General features: G+C 37.9%; 1 pseudogene; it reads left to right on the top strand.

Moving 5' to 3' along the window:
- The first annotated feature begins 1,834 nt into the window (after window positions 1-1,834).
- LOC114110958 (tigger transposable element-derived protein 1-like) lies at window positions 1,835-22,029 on the top strand (annotated as a pseudogene).
- The last annotated feature ends 678 nt before the right edge of the window (window positions 22,030-22,707 follow it).

Below are 22,707 nucleotides of genomic sequence, written 5' to 3'. Positions count from 1 at the left end.
ATTTTAAAATGGCTAAAATGGCAACTTTTAAATTATATATATTTTCTTACAATTCAAATATTGCTGCTGCTGCTGCTGCTGCTGCTGCTGTTGCTACTGCTGCTAAGTCGCTTCAGTCATGTCCGACTCTGTGCAACCCCATAGATGGCAGCCCACCAGGCTCCCCCGTCCCTGGGATTCTCCAGGCAAGAACACTGGAGTGGGTTGCCATTTCCTTCTCCAGTGCATGAAAGTGAAAAATGAAGGTGAAGTCGCTCAGTCGTGTCCAACTCCTAGCGACCCCATGGACTGCAGCCTACCAGGCTCCTCCATCCATGGGGTTTTCCAGGCAAGAGTACTGGAGTGGGGTGCCATCGCCTTTCTATTACTACATATTAGTCATATTACTATTATGACTATATTTCTGAAGCTTCTCATTAATTTGACAAATCTTAAATATCCTGCATTACACTTTACATTTATTTGACTTTAATTTGTTACTTTGCATTATGATATATGATAAGTTCAATGGGAAAATAAGGGAATTTGTTAAATCTACATTTACTTCAGATGAAAGCAAAATATCAAAGGGGTTAATGTTAGATGTATGCATCATTTGAATTAGATTAACTCTTTGTGATTTTGGATGCCTGTTTTTTTTTTTTCTTTTTTTTAAATAAGTTTTTGTGTTTTGTTCCATTCAATTTGGCTATAACCTTAGCCCTTTTAAATGCCAAAGTAGAAAGAATCAAATAAATAGATAATATAAAAACATGATGCTGACGTATTTATTAAATCATTGCTTAAGGTCTACCACTGGTAGGCCTGTTCCAGTGGAGATTGTTACACTGTTCCTATAGAAAATATTTAGCTGGTTTTTATATTTTTGTTGTTTTCATTATGCAAGTGTGTTTCCTTTTGAAAAATTGTTTTTTGGGAAAGTGATATTTCACTGTGAATTGAAGTGAAAGTGAAAGTGTTAGTCACTCAGCTATCCGCTCTTTGTGACCCCATGGACTGTAGTCCACCAGGCTCCTCTATCCATGGAACTCTCCAGGCAAGAATACTAATACTAAAGTGGGTAGCCTTCTTTCTCCAAGGGCTCTTCCTGACCCAGGGATCAAACCCGGGTTCAAAGCCAGGTCTCCTGCATTGCAAGATTCTTTACTCTCTGAGTGACCAGAAAAGCCCAGTTCATTCATTTCACTATGAATTATGGAACCTCGTTTTGGGAGAAGTCTATATAAGTGATTAAGTGCACTGGACCAACTCAGGAGCAGTCCCTGTTATATATGGTGTATTTTTCATTGACGTGCTGAGCTAACAGGATGAACATACTCAGAATATACAGGTCTACCTCATTTTATTGTGCTTCTCTTTATTTCACCTCATCAGTATTGTGTTTTTGCTTTTGTGTGTGTGTGTTTACTTAATTTAGTTTTTTTTTAACTTAATTTAATTTCTTTCTTTCTTTTTTTTAAACAAATTTATGTTTTGTGGCAACCCTGCCTCTCAACAAGTCTATTGCACTATTTTTTCAACAGCATTTGCTCACTTTATCTCTGTGTATCCCATTTTGTTAATTCTTGCAATATTTCAGACTTTCTCATTATTATTATATTTGTTATGTGATCGATGTGATCGATAATCTTTGATGTCACTGTTGTGATTGTTCTGGGACATCATGAACTGTGCCCAAGTAACATTTAATCCATAAATGTTTTGTGTATTCAGACGGTTCCTCCAACCTTTCCCCTGTCCCTTTCCTTTCCCTCAGGCCTCCCTGTTCCCTAAGGCTTCGCTGTTCCTTAATTTGAACTTGTGCTAATTAACAAACCTGCAATGGCCTCTGTGTTCAAGTAACAGAAAGTGTCCCATGTCCCTCACTTTAAATCAGAAGTTCAAAATGATTAAGCTTAGTGAGGAAGTCACATCAAACACCAAGGTAGGCTGAAAGCTAAGCCTCTTGTTCCCAACATTTAGCCAAGCTGTGAATGCAAAGGAAAAGTCCTTGAAGAAAATCAGATGTACTCCTCCAGTGAACATGTGTATGATAAGAAAGTGAAATAGCCTTATTGCTGAAATGGAGAAAGGTTGTCTGGACAGAAGACTAAACCAACCACAACATTCCCTTAAGCCAAAGCCTAATCCAGAGCAAGGCACTAAGTCTATTCATTTTAGGAAGTCTGAGACAGAAGCAAGCAAGTTGCAGAGGAGAATAGGTTGGTTCATGAGGTTGAAGGAAAGGAGCCGTCTCATAACACTGAAGAGCAAGATGAAGCAGCAAGCGCTGACGTAGACGCTGAAGCAAGTTACTCAGAAGCTCTGCCTCAGATAAATAATGAAGGTGGCTGCACTAAATGGTGATGTAAATGAACGGTCTGCTATTAGAAGAAGATGCCATCTAGGCTTTTCGTAGCTAGGGAGAAGCCAACACCTAGCTTCAAAGCTTCCAAAGACAGGTTGACTCTCTTGTTAGGGGCTAATGCAGCTGGTGACTAAAAGCTGAAACCTAGATCCAGTTACCATTCGGAAAATCTTAGGGCCATTAAGAATTATGCTAAATCTGCCTTGCTGGTGCTCTATAAATGGAAAATACCAAGCCTGGATGACACCACATCTTCCTACAATATGGTTTCATGAATATCTTAGGTCCCAAAAAGGTTTCCTTTCAAAATCTTACTGCTCATTGGCAGTGCACCTGGTCACCCAAGACCTCTGATGAAGATGTACAAAACGATGAACGTTGTTGTCATGCCTGCTAACACAACACCCATTCTGCAGACCATGGATCAAGCAGTAATTTTTATTTTCAAGTCTCATTATTGATGAAATGCATTTTCTAAGGCTATAGCTGCCATATATAGTGATTATTCTGATCAATTTTGGCAAATTCAATGGAAAACTTTTTGGAAAGGATTCACCATTCTAGATGCCGTTAAGAACGTTTGTGATTCATGAGAAGAGGTCTAAATACTAACACACACTGGAGTTTGGAAGAATTGAGTCCAACCCTCATGAATTGAGGGGTTCAGTTCTTGAGGGGTACAAGCTTTCAGTGGAGGAAGTAACTGCAGATGTAGTGGAAATAGCAAGAGCACTAGAATTAAAAGTAGAGCTAAAGATGGGACTGAATTGTTGCAATCTCTTGGTAAAACCTGGACAGATGAGAAGCTGCTCCTTATGGATGAGCAAAAAAAGTGGTTTCTTGAAAAGAAATCTATTCCTGGTGAAGATGCTGTCAAAGTGAAAGTTGTCAGTCATGTCCAACTCTTTGCATCCCATGGACAGGCTCCTCTGTCCTGCCAGGCTCCTCTATCCACGGGCCGTAATTATTGAAATATTAACAAAGGACCTAGAATTTTCCGTAAATTTAGTCGTTAAATTTTTGAGAAGACTGACTGCAGTTTCAAAAGTTCTACTGTGGGTAAATGCTATCAAACGCCATTGCATGCTACTGAGAAATCTTTTGTGAAATGAAGAGTCAGTTGATGTTGCAAATTCATTGTTTTCTTATTTTAAAAAATTGCCACACACACCCTACCCTTCAGCAACCACCACCCTGAGCAGTCAGCAGCCATTAGCATCATGGCAAGGCCCTCCACCAACAAAACATGAACTCTCTGAAGGCTTTCATGAGGTTTAGCATTTTTAGCTATAAAATATTTTAAAATTAAGATATGTTTATTATTGTAGTCCTAACATTCTTGCATAGTTAATAGATGATATTATAGTGTAAAAGCAACCTTTATATGTCCTGGCAACCAAAAATGTGTGCAGCTCCCTTTATTGTGATGTTTGCTTTATTGCAGTTGTCTAGAAGCACACCCAGAATATCTCTGGGGTTTGCCTGTATAAGAAACCATCCATAGCACCCCCGAGCCCTGAAAGATACTTAGATGGTAAAGACTTCCATTCTGATAGGAAGGAAATTAGTGCTTTCTATTGTTGTTGTTCACTCACGAAGTCATATTTGACTCTTTGAGACCCTGTGGAATGCAGCACACCAGGCTTCCCTGTCCTTCACTACCGCCGGGAGTTTGCTCGTATTCTTGTCCATTGAGTCGGTGATGGCGTCCAACTGTCTCATACTCTGTTGCCCACTTCTCCTCCTCCCTTCAATCTTCTCCAGCATCAGAGTCTTTCCAGATGAGTCACCTCTTGGCATCAGGTGGCCAAAGTATTGGGGGGAGCTTCAGTTTCAGCATCACTCCTTCCAATGTGTGTTCGGGGTTGTTTTCCTTTAGGACTGATAGGTTTGATTTCCTTGTTGTCCAAGGGATTCTCAAGAGTCTTCACTAACACCCCAATTCAAAGCGTCAATTTTTCATCACTCAGCCTTCTTTATAGTCCACTTGTGGTCTATGGTCTACTGTTACTATGTAATAAAATAGCATTTTTTTTGGTTATTCTTTGCTCTCTTTCATGACACATATTTTTCTTTCTATTTTTTTCTCATCTTAGATGCAGCTCAGTATATTTCATATTATTTATTTTATACAGCATAAAGGTATTTAGGAACTCTTTTAATCAATACTACCCTCTTAAATATGAAACAGCAGAATGTTTGATAGTACAATAGTTGATGTTCTAAAAAACCAGAAGAGTTAACAAGATGTGATAGACTCACTGTGAATAGTATTAGTGTTTTATCTCCTTGGATTATATTCCAATATCATTCTAAAACATCAACCTCCAATTAAACAGAAAAGTTATCTTACTAAGACAAGGATTGAGGTGGGGAAAGAAAAGGACTACATTCTCATCTGTTACTCACTGTCAAGAAACAAACAGCTAAGCCACAGACTGGAGGAAATGTTTGCAAAAGATACCTTTGATAAAGTACTCTTATCCAAATATATACAAGGAACTCTTAAAATTCAATCATTAAGGAAACAAGTAACTCAGATGAAAAATGAGCACAAAACCTTATCTGATACTTTACCAAAGAAGATACATGGCAAATAGGCATATTAAAGGATGCTCCACCTCGCATTTCATTAGGGAACTGCAACTTAAGACAATGGGATACCCCTAAACATCTATCAGAAAGGCCAAATTCTAGAATATTGACAACAGTGATTGCTAGTAAGGATATGGAGCAACAGGAAGTCTTATTCATTGCTGGTTGGAATGCAAAATTGTATAGCCATGTTGGAAGACAGTTTGGCAAGGTTTTTTATTTTGTTGTTGTTGTTTATGAAACTACACATATCCATACAATGTGCTTACCAAGGAGTTGAAAACATATCCACACAAAAACCACACAGATGTTTATAGCAGCTTTATTCATGATTGCCAAATCTTAGAAGCAACCAAGATGCCCTCCAGTCTGGGAATGGATAAATAAATAGTAGTACATCCAGAGATAATAGAATATAATTCAGTGCTAAAAAAAAATGAGCTATCAAGCCTGGTAAAGACACAGAGGAAACTTAAATGCATAAAACTAAGTAAAAGAAGCAATCTGAAAAAGCTACAAATAGTATAATTTCTACTACTATGTTTCATTTTGGAAAAAGACAAAACTATGGAAACAATAAAAAAGGTTAGTGTTTGCCAGGGATAAGCAGGATGAATTACTAGGTGAAAGTGAAAGTGAATGTGAAGTCTCTCAGTCATGTCCGACTCTTTGCAACCCCGTGAACTGTAGCCCACCAGGCTCCTCCGTTCTTGGGATTCTCCAGGCAAGAATACTGGAGTGGGTTGCCATTTCCTTCTCCAGGGATTACTAGGTGAAGCACAATGCAATTACTCTGTATATTACTACTGGGATGGGTGAAGTGTGAAGCGATGTGAAGTGCTAGTCACTCAGTGGTGTCCGACTCTTTGTGACCCCATGGACTGTAGCCCACCAGGCTCCTCTGTCTATGGGTTTCTCCAGGCAAGAATACTGGAATGGATTGTCATGCCCTTCTCCAGGGGATCTTCTAAATCTAGGGATCAAACCTGGGTCTCCAGAATTTCAGGCAGATTCTTTACCAAATGAACCACCAGGGAAACCCATACGAATAGATATATGTATGTTTTCCCAAACCCACAGCATGTACAACCCCAAGAATAGTGAAGTATAACATAAACTGTGGACTTTGGATGATTATAATGTATAAATGTGGGTTCGCCACTGGTGACAAATGTGCCATGTTGGTGGGTTGTTTATGATGGCAAAGATTATACATGCATTTGGTCAGGAGTATACAAGAACTCGCCATACATTTTGCTCAGTTTTTCTGTGAACTTAAAACTTCGGTAAAAAATAAAGTATATGTTGAAAATAACAGTATCACCACTAGTTTAATTGTAGCATTTCACATTATTTAAATGATTCTGATTGATTTTACATTTATTTCTCTGGGAGGAATTATTTTAATGGGAAAATATTTTCTTTTTATTAAATGCTTAATCATCAAGATTGTATTTTGTAGCGTTGTGGAAGAGCTGTGGAGTTTAGAGTCATCTAGAGCAGTTTGAGACTCATTGTGCCATATGATTTTTAGCACCATGTGCAAATGATTAAACCTTTGTGCTCATCAGTTTACCCACATATAATATGGGGAGCAGAATACCTCCTCAGAGTTGTGAGGAGGATACAGTGAGATGAAAAGGCAGCCACCATAGAAGCTGGCTCAGAATATGCATTAATAAATATTAATTACCTGCTAAGTTTGTCTCCAAAATCCACTAATTAGGCAGTGAAACTTATCTTACTTCAAATTGTATCTTGACATCTGGATTTCTAAATCTTTTCACCTAGTTGGAAAGTTAGCAGAACCCTAGAGTTATCTATAGAAGGGAAGCCTTTACCCAGCACAGCTGAAGGATAGAGTGTATACCTCAGACATTCTTTCACTAAAATTAATTGTTATATATCCAGTTGACCTTTTTAACCAATGATATTCCAGGAACTTACTGATTGATCTGTCAGTTGCTTTTTAAATTTATTTTTCATTAAAACATTCTGAAAAGGGTTTTATATAAAAATAAAAGTATGTATCTTGAGAAGTTTTGGGAATACCCTGAGGGTCAAAACTAAATTAGCCACATGATGAGACTTTGCAAATTCACTGAGAATTCCACAATGGTAGATGTTTTTGAATTCAAGTTGGATTAGAAATGTAAAAAGAGATAGGAGATTGTGAAAATTAAATGTCAGTCTTTCCTGGTAGTTAATTGTTGAAAGAGTATAAACAAGACAAATCTTCAGTTCTTTTCAAGCTCTATGGTAAATAAAGAAATCCTCTATATCTGCTGAACTGCAAAGCAGAAAGTGCCAAATGTCCCTGGGAAATTAAATATAAATGAGTCAGTTAGCATTGTGGAATGCTGCAAAGCCTACCCCACCTCCTCACCCAGATTCTGTCATCCTGCACATTTGAAAATTTATTATTATTATTATTATTATTTTTACTTTACAATATTGTATTGGTTTTGCCATACATCAGCTTTTACATCTAGTTTGTGACTGGCCTTTTCCTAAAATTTTTGCGTAGTTCATTTCACTTAATTCCTTTACTGGTATGTAATTAAAGATGTTTATATAATTGTGATATGAAAATCTTTCATAGTGGCTTTCTAAACTTTTTGGTTTTATTTCTGAAGGCTGTAGATAAGTAAATTTTATCTTACTTTATAGATAAGTAAAGTGCATGGATGTAGCCATGTGCTTTAATTGCCTCTAACACCACTTTGTCTTTGATTTCACTATGGTGCCAGCCACATACTCCATTATTTGAAAAATTTTGACCATTTAAAATCACTATTACTATTGTAATCAAAATTGGAGAAATATTTCTTTTGATGAAACATTAAATGTATTAGAAATGCTACAAAAAATAATGTAGCATACTTTTTTTCTTAATTTGTATGGGTTAAAACCTACTGAATAATTTGAAGATTGAAAACAAGAAAACATAACACTTTTTTTTATTAGTTTGTTAAGCTGTTTCCTTATATTTAAATCTGATTACCAATGTTAATTTCAAAAATATGAATTTCTGTTTTAGAATAGCTACTTATGACCATGAAAACCTTAAATCATTTATTTTGAAAACAGAACATGTATGTCTTCTTCTCAAACATAGCTCTGATTTTCAAATTTTTTGTTAAAACTGTTTCTTTCACAGACCTTTGACTAATTTGAAAACATCTCATCTTTAATATAAAGTTCACTACCTGCCAGCATTCCTCTTTCTGAACTCATCACTTCTGTGAAAGCTGAAGATTTGAGTGCCCACTCTGAGTATATTGTTTCCTGCATAGTACTTAGTGCCATTTTATTTCTGTCAGGAAAATGCATACTCTCTGCATCAGTTTCTACTTGCTCATTTCCTTAGAATTCTAACAAAATTTCTAATGCATCCTTGATATTACCATTTAGTGTAAAAACAATGAAAACTGACCACTTTCTAAGTTTCTTACAGTCAAGTAAAGAAAATTTCAGAGTGAAGGGAAAGCTTGGAAAAAGGATAGTAGGAATCAATAGACTTTGAAGGAGTGTTAAAAGATGTGTGAGCCCTTGACAGAGGAGAAGTGGGAAGGAGTGCTCAGTTATGTAAAGGGGCGTAGCCAGTGAATAATAGAAGCATGAAATACTATGGCAGTTAGGGGAACGGCACACTTCAAGGCAGCTGGAATGAAGAGAAATACCTTGGATATCAAGCTGAGCCGATGGGCATAAAACAATCTCAAGAAGAGTTTCTATGTCCTATGCAGGCATTTAGATTCGTCCTGACATCAAAGGGAAATTTTTTTTTAATTGAAAAATGACCTTGTCAGAATGTCATCTTCAAAGTTCTCCCAGAGGGTGACATCAAGACTGTTCAAAGCTGGGCAGGTGGGCAGATGAAGAATTGGAATCAGATTATAAAACTAATATAAAAGCACAGAAAAAGTGCATCTAATATGTGCAAGAGAAAGAGAAAATGTAAATTATAATTTAGAGTGAAGATTGACAAACACTGATGACTACTTACACAGTGATTGGGAATGGGATGGGAGATAATCTTGGAATCCAGATTACAGACTTGAGCAGCTCTGTGACTTTTGTGGATATCAACTGAGACAGAGAATCTGGCAAACAAGACCTTTGGTGGAAAAGTGATGAGTGTATCTATTTTGGGCATATAGAGGGTCTTGGGAGAAGTCCTAAGGGAGATATCCAAAGGTTTGAGACTGAGGCATGGATTTAGAAATTGTCTCTGTATATCTTGTAATTAAATTTTGGGGTACTCATGGACTAATTTAAATGGAACCTGAAGTATCAAAATTGGAAAGACCAAGAAAGTTGCATTAGGGGAACTTGAAGGCAGAATGTTTCCTGTTTAAAGGATAAGTGGAAAGAGAATAGGCCATGAAAGAAATTGACTAAGGATATCCAGGGAGTTATGAAAGAACCATAATAGAATGATGTCAATTTGTCATGTTTCTTAACCTTTGTAACAATTACATTGTTCTTGATGACTAAGATCATTATTCTAATAACTATAATTAGTTATAATTATGCAAAACGGGAGTGTAAGTTAATGTGTTCTCTATTTACTGTTCTCAATAGGTCTCATTAATAGTGTTTATGAACAAAGTGTTTATCTCCATCTCCAGACTTGTCTCTAAGGTCCTTCCAGCTGTAAACATAGCCTGAACACGAGCTCATGCTGTACTTAGAGTCATAGGCTAACTTCTAGTGATGCAAGTGGCTTGCACAGAATTTTGCACATAATAGTTGCTGTAAAAATCTAGGCAACATATTTTCCAGTCTAATACTTTTTTATAGATAAGTGAATCAAAGCCAAAAATGGTAACTCAAAAAGATCAAAATGATATCTAATACCATAGTTGGGAGGGAAATGGAGAAGCCTTTATTTTCTAATTTCATCATCATTATTTTTTCTCACATTCTACTGCCTTTTCTTAGGTAAATTGGAATTTTACAAATTAATACATCTTAATTGATGGCAAAGAACTATTCAATGAAACTTATCTTTTAATTACATCATAAGTTTACATTAAGCCAAGCACTCAACTTATTATTTTTTAATTTATTTAATAAGCTGTTTTTAGTATGACCTGACCTTCTCAAGTAGCACGGCAGTCTCCTTAACCATCTATAAACTGCAGGATGAGCACTTTCTTAAGCACTCTGTTAAGTGCTTAAATGATCAGATACTACTCTTGCAAAATAGATGGGAGTTATTTCTCCTGTTTATACTCTGTATGTATTTATAAGTGCACTGGCAAAATCAATGTTAGGATCATGCTGGGATGAGGAAGGAGGAAACCCAGGGCATGAAAAGTTCACTAAGCTGAAGCCACCTCGGACCGCTTGCCGACCGGCCGCCTGCTTCTTCGCGTTAGTGCCTTTGCTAATTTGCAGATGCATTGTGCATTTCCCCTTGTCTATATTATTTTCTGAATGTATTTATTTTTGTATTTTGGTTTATGGTTTTATAAGTTAAATAGTAAAATGCCTGAATATAGTTATTGCTGAAGGCTAGAAGCCCCTAATAAAATTCTGCAAATAACTCTTTCTTCCCCTTCCTGTTTGAGCTATGAAACAGCTTCCTTGTTTTTCTGACATAAGATGATGATAAGGGATGTATCAATCAATCCTAAAAGATAATGTTTCATTAAAAATGATGTCTGTGATTTTGAATATAATATAGTAATAGTCTAAAATTATATATTGTTCATTATTTATTTATATATAACATATAACATGATTATGTCATTAATGAAATTATATAGAAATTATCTAAAACACTTGTAGCGTAAACTACTCTTCAAAAATATTAAGAAGTTGAGAACATGTATTTTGCCACACTTTAAAATCTGCTGATACTTAAAATATCATTTTTAACCAATAATTATTTATAAAGGAAAATGAACGCAAGTATGTAAGTGCAAATCATGTTGTTGTCCAGTCCTAAGTTACGTCCTACTCTTTGTGACCCCGTGGACTGCAGCGCACCAGACTTCCCTGCTCTTCACTGTCTCCCATATTGCTCACTCATGTGTACTGAGTTGGCGATGCCGTCCAACCATGTCACCTGCTGTTGCCCCTTCTCCTTTTGCCTTCAGTCTTTCGCAGCATCAGAGTCTTTTCCAATGAGTCAGCACTTTACATCAGGTTACTAAAGTATCTCCATTGTAAATAGAATAATTGCCATCAGAAACTTTTAACTTGACTATTTGTATAAATAATCTAATAAGAGGAAAGTTTTGGTGTGGATATATTTATGAGATAATCTAACTTCATTAAAATCTTTTTTAAAGGTACAATTTGAATTTGAAAAAACTGTAAAAGTGCATACAGGCATGGAGATTTATAAAATCATAAAATTGGACAGATCATTTTGTGTGAACATTTCTTTGTTACACATAAAATTATAAAACTTAGAATGTAGTCTTTTTACTTATAAAGAATCAAAACAAGAGGCATGATTTTTACACTTAAGTGGAAAGCATTTTTATAAACTGCATTTTCTATGTTTATTATAAAGGCGTTTACAAATGTCCAAATACTTAAATGTACTTTCTAATAAAAGATAAATGACATAAAAGAATATTGAATAGGACTTCCCCAACGCCTGTTGCTTTAAACATAAGGTATATAATACCATCAATCTATGAGATTTACAAGCCAACTTTATAATCAAAGGGAAAGATCATTATACTTCAAGTGCTTCTGAGCTTGGACGTTTCTAAGAAACTTTTGAGTGTTCATGAATTTATGTGATCTTTTATATGGTAAAAGAAAGTAAATGCCCAATGTTGAAAAGTAACACATTATCCTATTTTATTTTGATTCTAATAATTGCTAAAATGTGACAGCTAATAAATTCTGGAATATTTTAGGTTGTAAATCAAGTTTATTTTTCACTGTGTTCATGTAACATGTTGGAGAGGTAGCTTTCAAAGAGAAAAATTGAGGACAAAAGATATGAATTGATTTTAAAAATAGTGCAACTCAAAAAAAGTATTACATAAGAGCTATAAATCCAAACAGCATTGGTATCATATCTTTTCATCTTTATTATCTTTTAAATCTCTATCATGGATAATAACCTGTGAAAAATTTCCTGAATCAACTATGACTCTTTTTCTAATGACTGAGTATTCATGCTCCTAAGTTTGCTACATTTATCAACATGGAAGGACTATTTATGATACTCTCAATAAATAAAATTATCCCAAAGACTCAGACTTTCTAAATTTTTCAATTTCTTCTAATTTAGTTATGCTTATAAATAAATTTGTCTATTGTCCTCATGTACCATATGATTTCAAAGGTAATATTTTTTGTCTGAAATAATTCTTTAAGCATGAAAAAATACTTCCATTTAAACAGTAAAGTCATTTTTCAGTGAAACATTTTTCACTATGTGTCAGAAAATATATTTTGAAATAAATGTTTTAAAAATTAGATTTACTTTGGGGCTTCTCTGGTGGCTCAGATGGTATAGAATCTGCTAGCAATGCAGGACACCTGGGTTTGATCTCTGGGTTGGGAAGACCACCTGGAGAAGGGACTAAGTAGCCATTCCAGTATTTTTGTCTGGAGAATTCCATGGAGACAGATGCCTGGTGGTCTACAGTCCATGGGGTTACAAAGAGTCAGAGACGACTGAGTGACTTTCACTTCACTTCACTTACTTTCCATATTCAGAAGCTGAATCACAGGGTCCAAGTTGCTGAGTTACTTTTCAGCGTGTTCACTTGATAGTATTCAGAGTCTCTGTGACCTCACATGTCAGAGGTCATGTCATAGCACAGAAAGTTTGAATTTGGGGTGTGGCTTTTGCATTTTCCTCTTCACTGTTTTGAATTATGTTTCTCTTATTATGCTTCCTTTGTGGCTCAGCTGGTGAAGAATCCACCTAAAATCTGGGAGACCTGGGTTTGATTCCTGAGTTGGGAAGGTCTCCTAGAGAAGGGAAAGGCTACCCACTCCAGTATTCTGGCCTGGAGAATTCCATGGACTGTATAGTTCGTGGAGTCGCAAAGAGTCGGACATAGTTGAGCGACTTTCACTTCCCTTCATTTAAAATCTTAACTGAAGGAAGAGCAATCTCAAAACCAATCTTAGAGCTTCAGAGTAGGAGAGGTGTGTATGGAAGGACTTCCAGACTGTCAGAGTGTCAGTCCATCTAATTAAGGAAGAGCTGCAAAGGGATTGATTCCCTTGCCTCAGATCAATGTGATGAGTACTTACTGAGCATATACTTTAGCCTAGAGCTGAGTTCTTCTAAACCATTCACTTTCTGGACTCATAAATCACAAGATCTACATCATATGGAGTTTTTCTAAACCATGTTCATGAATAATCTTTCAATGTGGTAGAAAACATAAAATCTCTGTGCAGATGTCCTACTAGCAGAGGAAACCATTTGGTTAACTGTTGAGCATTTCTTCAACTTTGTTCACATCTCAGCCAAAGGAAGAACGATCTGACCTTCTCTAAGGGTAGTCAACACATTTTCTTATTAATCAAGATGAACTATTATCATGGAAAAAAAAGACTGCTGATTCCTAATAAACCTGGGACAAAGTGATACTGTGTTTTAGACTTTTCCTTGCCCCCAGAACTCCACAAAATGTTTGGATTGTGACTACAATGACTTTATACAGTGGCCATAAAATGAGGCGCCCTACAACTATACAGGAAATTGTATGGTGAGCTTCCCTGGTGCCTCAGACAGTAAAGAAACTGTCAGCAGTGCAGGTGATCTGGGTTTGATCCCTGGGTTGGGAAAACCACCTAGAGAAGGGAATGGTTACCCACTCCAATATTCTTGCTTGGAAAATTCCATAGACAAGGAGCTTGGTGTGTTATAGTCCAGAAGTTTGGCCAGAGTTGAACATGAGTGAAGTGACTAACTTTTTCACTTTTTTTTTTTAAATTATAAATCAAAGAAAAGAAGAAGAAAATAAGTGAAAGGGGGGAAGAAAGGAAAGAAAAAGGAGAAAAAATAAGGAAGTTAATAGCAGAAATAATTCAAGGACCTCTCAAAAAGAAGTAGAAAAAAGAATTCACTGTTATGATTTCATGGCCAAGACCATGATACATTAACAGCCAAATACATGAAAGTTTCATATATGTACATATTTTTAAGCAGTAAAAATATTTATTGTATGAATATAAGATTTATTTTGGGTCCATAATTTAATGAAATCAGAGCATCAACATGTCATGAAATCCAGAAGCAATGAAAAACAAAAATATTCTAAATTTTGCTACATAAAATTTTGTTAGAGTATATATAGTAAACAAGCACAAAGCCATTAAAGGCAAATTACATAAGGGGACATTTTTGGTAGCATCCTTAAAATATCAAATCCTTTAAAAAGTTCAAAAAAGTTCAAGTCTGATAGAAGAAAAGAGCAACAATTACTAAGAGTTTATGATTACAGAGAGGCCCTCATGAATATGTGCATGTGATAAGCTAAAATTAACAAACAAACAAAACATGTGATGATAAAATTGGCAGATGAAGTGGATTAAGGACGTACTATGTGCCAGGCAATTTAACACCTTGTAGGAATTATCTTTTGCATGCCTCAACCTTATCCGGTCAACATAATTAACATCCCTATTTTACAGAAAAGTGTAGTTTAGAGTGTTAAGGACTGAATGTGTGTGTCCCTCCAACATTCATATATTGAAACCTTGTACGCCTCTTCAAGGTGTTAGGAGATGGGCTTTCGGAGGTTTTAAGGAGTCAAGGTCATGAGGGTGGATCCCCGTGGAGTGACTGGTGCCCTTTGAGAGTCATGAGAGACTCACTTCCCCTCTCTGATGTCTCGAAGTGAGGCTTCAAAGAGACATTGTCCATTGCAAACTGTAAGGTAGCTTGCACCAGAACCAGACCACACACACACCCTGATTTCAGACTTCAAGCCTCCAAAACCATAAGAAATACATTTCTGTTGCTTTTAAGTGCACATTTTATTGTATTTTGTTGTAACAGCCTGAACAGACTAGGAAAGCCTATGCTTCTTGTAAACTGGATTAGATGAACAAAATTTAGACCATGTTCAGTTCAGTTCAGTTCAGTCGCTCAGTTGTGTCTGACTCTTTGTAACCCCATGAATCACAGCATGCCAGGCCTCCATATTCATCATCAACTCCTGGAGTTTACACAAATTTATGTCCATCAAGTCGGTCATGCCACCCAGCCATCTCCTCCTCTGTTGTCCCCTTCTCCTCCTGCCCCCAATCCCTCCCAGCATCAGTGTCTTTTCCAATGAGTCAACTCTTTGCATGAGGTGGCCAAAGTATTGGAGTTTCAGCTTCAACATCAGTTCTTCCAATGAACACTCAGGACTGATATCCATTAGAATGGACTGGTTGGATCTCCTTGCAGTCCAAGGGACTCTCAAGAGTCTTCTTCAACACCCCACTTCAAAATCATCAATTCCTCAGCACTCAGTTTTCTTTATAGTACAACTCTTACATCCATACATGACCATTGGAAAAACCATAGCATTGACTAGACAGACCTTTGTTGGCAAAGTTATATCTATGGTTTTTAATATGCTGTCTAGGTTGGTCATAACTTTCCTTCCAAGGAGGAAGCATCTTAATTTCATGGCTGCAATCACCATCTGCAGTGATTTTGGAGACCAAAAAAATAGTCTGACACTGTTTCCACTGTTTCCCATCTATTTCCCATGAAGTGATGGGACCACATGCCATGATCTTCGTTTTCTGAATGTTGAGCTTTAAGCCAACTTTTTCACTCTCCTCCTTGATTTTCATCAAGAGGCTTTTAGTTCCTCTTCACTTTCTGCCATAAGGGTGGTGTCATCTGCATATCTGAGGTTATTGATATTTCTCCCAGCAATCTTGATTCCAGCTTGTGCCTCTTCCAGCCCAGCATTTCTCATGATGTACTCTGCATATAAGTTAAATAAGCAGGGTGACAATATACAGGCTTGACTTATCTTTTTCTATTTGGAACCAGTCTGTTGTTCCATGTCCAGTTCTAACTGTTGCTTCCTGACCTGCATATAAGTTTCTCAAGAGGCAGTTCAGGTGGTCTGGTATTCCCATCTCTTTCAGAATTTTCCACAGTTTATTGTGATCCACACAGTCAAAGGCTTTGGCATAGTCAATAAAGCAGAAATAGATGATTTTCTGGAACTCCCTTGCTTTTTCAATGAACCAGTGGATGTTGGCAATTTGATCTCTTCTTCCTCTGCCTTTTCTAAAGCCAGCTTGAACATCTGGAAGTTCATGGTTCACATGTTGCTGAAGCCTGGCTTGGAGAATTTTGAGCATTACTTTACTAGCGTGTGAGATGAGTGCAACTGTGCAGTAGTTTGAGCATTCTTTGGCATTGCCTTTCTTTGGAATTGGAATGAAAACTGACCTTTTCCAGTTCTGCGACCACTGCTGAGTTTTCCAAACATGCTGGCATATTGAGTGCAGCACTTTCATAGCATCATCTTTCAGGTTTTGAAATAGCTCAACTGGAATTCCATCACCTCCACTAGCTTTGTTCGTAGTTATGCTTTCTAAGGCCCACTTGACTTCATATTCTGGGATATCTTATATTTGAATTGTTCTAAAATCTTTGTGCAGCAAGAAAAGACAGACATACTTTTCCCTGTTCCTCCCCCAGGAACAACTGAAATACCTGGATATTATATATAAAGAAAATACAAGCAGACTCGGAATGAAGATGGACTAACTAGGTACCTAGTGACCCAAGGAACAGGAACAGCATGGTGGTGAGTTCCTTGGTTTTTCTCTTTCCTCATTTATCACAGACTCTGTTGGAGTAATCAGCCAATGCGTAAACACAATGGGTGAGGAAAACAACAACAACAAAACTAAAACCAAGTAAACAAACATCCCTGGTGGCTCAGATGGTAAAGCATCTGCCCGCAATGTGGGAGACCTGGGTTCGATTCCTGGGTCAGGAAGATCCCCTGGAGAAGGAAATGGCAACCCACTCCAGTACTCTTGCCTGGAAAATTACATGGACAGAGGAACCTTGTAAACTACAGTCCACGGGGACACAAAGAGTCGGGCACGACTGAGCGACGTCACTTCACTTCACTTCACTTCACTTCAAGCAAACATACTTTCTGTATCCAAAGGACCAGTCGTAAAGGACAAAAATATTCATCCAGTAATAGTAACTCTATTCCAGCCACATACTACACAAACAGAATCCAACATGCCTCCCCTCCCTCTGCAGACAAAGACATAGTTGCCCGCTCTTGTCCTGTGGTAAACAGGGTAATGAGATGCTCCTGTCCTTCCCAATCCCTCACCCTCCTCCACGTGGGTCAGAGAATGATGAATGGGGAGAGAAATGGCTAACTCCACCAAATTAATAAGCCCCACGTTCCTTGCCTAGAGGTGTCATAACTATAGAGAAGAAGTCAAAGATTTGATAATGGTCAACCATTGGTGTTGAAAAGGCCAATTAATTCTAGCTTCAGATGCTTGTAAATGTCTTTTGATGAAATACATTTAAATACAGAAGTCAAAGCAAACTATATTTCTTTCTAAGGATTATACATTATAGTTCAGTTTAGTTCAGTCTCTCAATATTGTCTGACTCTTTGTGAACTCATGTACTGCAGCATGCCAGGTTTCCCTGTCCATAAAACTTCACAACTGCTGAAACTCATGTCCATCAAGTCAATAATGGTATCCAACTATCTCATCCTCTGCCGTCCCCTTTTCCTCCTGCCTTCAGTCTTTCCCAGCATCAAGGGATTTTCAGTGAGTCAGCTCCTCGCATCAGGTGGCCAAATATTGGAATTTCAGCTTCAGCATAAGTCCTTCCAATGAATATTTAGGACTGATTTCCTTTAGGATTGAATGGTTTGATATCCTTGTGGTCCAAGGGACTCTCAAGAGTCTTATCTAACACCACAGTTCAAAAGCATCAATTCTTTGGTGCTCAGCTTTCTTTATGGTCCAACTCTCACATCCATAAATGACTAATTTCCAGAGTCCAGCTCCAGCAGCCACGGAATCAGCCTAAAGGGATGAGCAGTGTCAGCGGGGAATGATGTAGTCTCTGACTCAAGGTGCGGGGCTACATGTTTATTTCAAGCTTCAGTTTTTCTTTTATACTTTGAGAAAAGCAGTAGGTCAGAGGTTTGACATTTTTAGTTCCCCTACCAAGATTTATTGTCTCCAGAAATCACTGTTGCCCTTCAAACAGAGTTCCTGCTTCAGCGATTCAGAATCGGCTTTACTATCTATTGTCTACTTCCTCTTATGCCTCCTATACTTAACTTGAGATTACATTGTAACTCATGCTTATGTCTGGGCTGCATACCACATTCCTCAGTTTATCTCTTATCTTTCTAAATCCTGCTTGCCCCTAGCATCCTAAGCTCACTATCTCCTAAAAAGGCTTCTGGCTATTCTTAATTAACCCTAAGCTCAGCAAACTTCTTTTGCCATAAACATTCCCCCTCACAAACAGGTCTCAGATAACAATCCTTCCCATGGCCTCAAGCTGCAGTCTGTGTGCTCATCCTGGAACATTCTTTGTATAGATCCTTGAACCAATGTCAATGGTTACTTTATAGATTATTTTCTGGGCACAACTGCAGAAGGCTTTGTGCTTTCTCATGCTTCTCTCAAGAACAATAAGTACCCTAACATTCTTTCCAGCCAACTCAGCCGAAGAAAGGAAAGAACAAGTCAGAATCATAAGACCTAACTCCATCTTGGAACCATGCCTGTGGGACAAGGAGAGGGGGTTAGGGACATACCTCCATTTTGTCAGTAATGCCTAAAGCAGCTCCTGACAACTAATGGAAAAACCATAGCTTTGACTATACAGACATTGGTTGGCAAAGTAATATCTCTGCCCTTTAATATGCTGTCTAGGTTGGTCATAGATTTCTTCCAAGGAGCAAGCATTTTTAGTTTCATGGCTGTAGTCACCATCTGTAAATGATTTTGGAACCCAAGAAAATGAAGTCTGTCACTGTTTCCATTGTTTCCCCATCTGTTTGCCATGAAGTGATGGGACCAGATGCCATGATCTTCATTTTCTGAATGTTGAGTTTTAAGCTGGCTTTTTCACTCCACTCTTTCACTTTCATAAAGAGGCTCACTAGTTCTTCTTTGCTTTCTGCCATAAGGATGGTGTCATCTGCATATCTGAGGTTATTGATATTTCTCCTGGAAATCTTGATTCCAGCTTGTGCTTTATCCAGCCTGGAATTTTGCATGATGCACTCTGCATATAAGTTAAATAAGCAGGGTGACAATATATAGATAGCCTTGATGTACTCCTTTCCCAATTTGGAACCAGTTCGTTTTTCCATGTCTAATTCTGACTGTTGCTTCTTGACCTGCATGCAGATTTCTCATGTAATATGATCTGGTATTGCCATCTCTTTAAGAATTTTCCAGTTTGTTGTGATTCACATAGTCAAAGGATTTAGTTGAGTCAATGAACACCAGAAGTGGATGCTTTTCTTCTGGAATTCTCTTGCTTTGTCTTTGCTCTAATGGCTGTTGGCATTTTGATCTCTGGTTCTTCTGCCTTTTCTAAATCCAACTTGAACATTTGGAAGTTCTCGGCTCAAATACTGTTGAAGCCTGGCTTGGAGAAATTTGAGCATTACTGTGCTAGTGTGTGAGGTGAGTGCAATTGTGCGGTAGTTTGAATATTCTTTGGCATTGTCTTTCTTTGAGATTGAATTGAAGACTGACCTTTTCTAGTCTTGTGGCCCCGCTGAGTTTTCCAAATTTGCTGGTATATTGAGTGCAGCACTTTCACAGGATCATCTTTCAGGATTTGAAATGGTTTAGTTGAAATTCCATCACCTCCACTCACTTTGTTCCTAGTGATGCTTCCTAAGGCCCACTGGACCTCGCACTCCAGGATGTCTGGCTCTAAGTGAGTGATCTCACCATTGTGGTTACCTGGGTCATGAAGCTCTTTTTGTACAGTTCTTCTGTGTATTCTTGCCACCTCTTCTTAATATCTTCTTCTTCTGTTAGATCCATACCATTTCTGTCCTTTATTGTGCCCATCTTTGCATGAAATGTTCCCTGGGTATCTCTAATATTCTTAAAGGGATCTCTAGTCTTTCCCATCCTGTTGTTTTCCTCTATTTCTTTGCATTGATCACTGAGGGAGGCTTTCTTACTATTCTTTGGAACTCTGCATTCAGATGGGTATATATATATATTTCTCCTTTGCCTTTGCTTCTCTTCTTTTCTCATCTGTTTATAAGGCCTCCTCAGACAACTATTTTGCATTTTTGTATTTCTTTTTCTTGAGACGGTTTTGATCATGGCCTCCTTTACAATGTTATGAACCTCCTTCCATATTTCTTCAGGCACTTTCTCTATCAGATCTAATCCCTTGAATCTATTTGTCACTTCTACTTTATAATCATATGGGATTTGATTCAGGTTATACCTGAATGGTCTAGTGACTTCCCCTACTTTCTTCAATTTAAGCCTGATTTTGGCAAGAAGGAGTTCATAATCTGAGCCACAGTCAGCTCCCGTTCTTGTTCTTGCTGGCTGTATAATGTGTCTTCAACTTCAGCTTTTCTTTTCAGCTGCAAAGAATATAAGCAATCTGATTTTGGCATTGAGTATCTGGTGATGTCCATGTGTAGAGTCATTTCTTGCGTTATTGGAAGAGGATGTTTGCTATGCCCAGTGTGTTTCCTTGGCAAAACTCTGTTAGCATTTCCTCTGCTTCATTTTTGTACTCCAAGGGCAAACTTGCCAGTTACTCCAGGTATCTTTTGACTACCTACTTTTGCATTCCAGCCCTCTATGATGAAAAAGACATTTTTTTTTTTTTTGGTATTAGTTCTATAATGTCTTTATAGGTCTTCATAGGACCGTTCAACTTTAGCTTCTTCATCACTAGTGTTTGGGGCATAGACTTGGATTACTGTGATATTGAATCTTGGAACAGAACAGTGATCGTTCTGTCATTTTCAGATTGCACCAAGTACTGCATTTCAGACTCTTTTGGTGACTCTGAGTGTTACTCCATTTCTTCTAAGGGATTCTAGCCCACACTTATAGATGTGATGCCCATCTGAATTAAATTCACCCACTCTGGTGCGTTTTAGTTCATTATAGTACACAAACCTTTTAAATTCTCATTTTAAAAATCCCTACATTGCATGCATTCAGTATTTATATTGTGGAGAATGTATATACCCATATGTGTATATATCTGTATACATACATACATATGAAAGTGTTAGCCACCCAGTCATGTCTGACTCTTTGTGACCACATGGACTGTAGCCGACCAGGCTCCTCTGTCCATGAAAGATTAATAAATGTGACTGTGTTAAAGATATATGATCAGAAACTTGTAACTTTGGATAAATTATCACCTGAAAGCATAATGAATTTAAAAATCCATTGTATATCAAGCATTTCTAACAGAGAAAAACATGAGTAGTAAAACTGTTTTGATTATTGAAAGGCAGTTCATGTAATAATGAAGAAACTGATGGGAAATGTGAAAGTTAAGAGAATCAGTAAGTGTATTTTTTCATAAATTGTGATAATGGTTAAAAGTTGTATACAGACAATATATTATACATGCTATTATATGATGATTATAGCTTGGTTTTTCCCCTAAAATACATTTTTCTATGCTAGAAGGTAATATGTCCACCAAAATATACTCCTTTTTCCATTTCTAAAATATATAATAAGCCTAATAAATGTGTTTTGGTGGGTTAACTAATATATTCTTTTACTTTAAAAAATGTAATGTGATACCTTTTAAAATAAACATTGAAAGTTTTATTCTCTGCTGGTATAGCAGTGTGTCCATAGACACTGTGCATATCAGCATTTCTAACAACTCTTTTAAGTACATAAAGGTGTCATTTCTCTGGTAATATATTGCAAAAATCTTGTGCTTGATTTCCTCGTGTCTTGGGCAGCACCAAGGCCAGGAGTGCTGGCCCTCACACGGGCTCTTCCGAGTGCAGGCGGGCACTGGGCGGCACACCGCAGAAGGCCACTCTGTGTGTGGGGAAGCAGCTCTCCGACTGCTCACCGCCTTGACCGTCCCTTAGGGGAGCCACCTCCTAGCGAGGAACATCTGCCCCGAAAGAGCCTCACCTGGCCTTTGCGATCATCCTCAGAACAGGGGAGGGAGCAGCAGGAGGACTCAAAGGACCATCGTGACCTTCATCCCACCTCCGCCAGAGAGCAGTGGTGGAGTGAGGACACTGAGCTGGTGGAGCAGACTGGAGGGAACCGCTAGTCGGCATCGGCCTCTGAGCGGATCTCCGCTGCTTCATCTGCACAGGGTCAGGCGATGTGACAGGTTCCTTCTGGCCCTGGGCTTCTGTGGAATTGTGATTAGTGACAGTCACCACCATTTGTGAGGTCCTTACTGTGTGGCAGGCAAGCGGTCAAGTGCTTTTGCATGTCTGGTTTAAACCTCATGACCCCTATGTGGGGTCATCCTGTTATTGCCACCCCAGCTTTCAGGAGTTATTAATAGCAAGGGCACACAGCCCACACAGGTGCACCGGGCTCAGACCCCTATCTGTGTGAATCTGAAGACTTGGGCTTTTTTAATTTTGGTTCCTGTATTTGCATACTTATTTTAAATAGTTTATTAACTATTTCAGAGGCATTTAGCAAAATTCACAATTTTCTGCTGCCCCCACTGTGTATCTAGTTATACAACATTTCTGTCCCTCCAGGCAAAGCCCCATTTATCCCCACCATCCTTCTCTCTGCCC

The sequence above is a fragment of the Ovis aries genome, chromosome 26 (genome assembly GCF_016772045.2).
Source record: "Ovis aries strain OAR_USU_Benz2616 breed Rambouillet chromosome 26, ARS-UI_Ramb_v3.0, whole genome shotgun sequence".
In the NCBI taxonomy this organism is placed as follows: domain Eukaryota; kingdom Metazoa; phylum Chordata; class Mammalia; order Artiodactyla; family Bovidae; genus Ovis; species Ovis aries.
The sequence above is the reverse complement of the archived record's forward strand: the minus strand, read 5'-3'. Positions and strand labels throughout refer to the sequence as shown.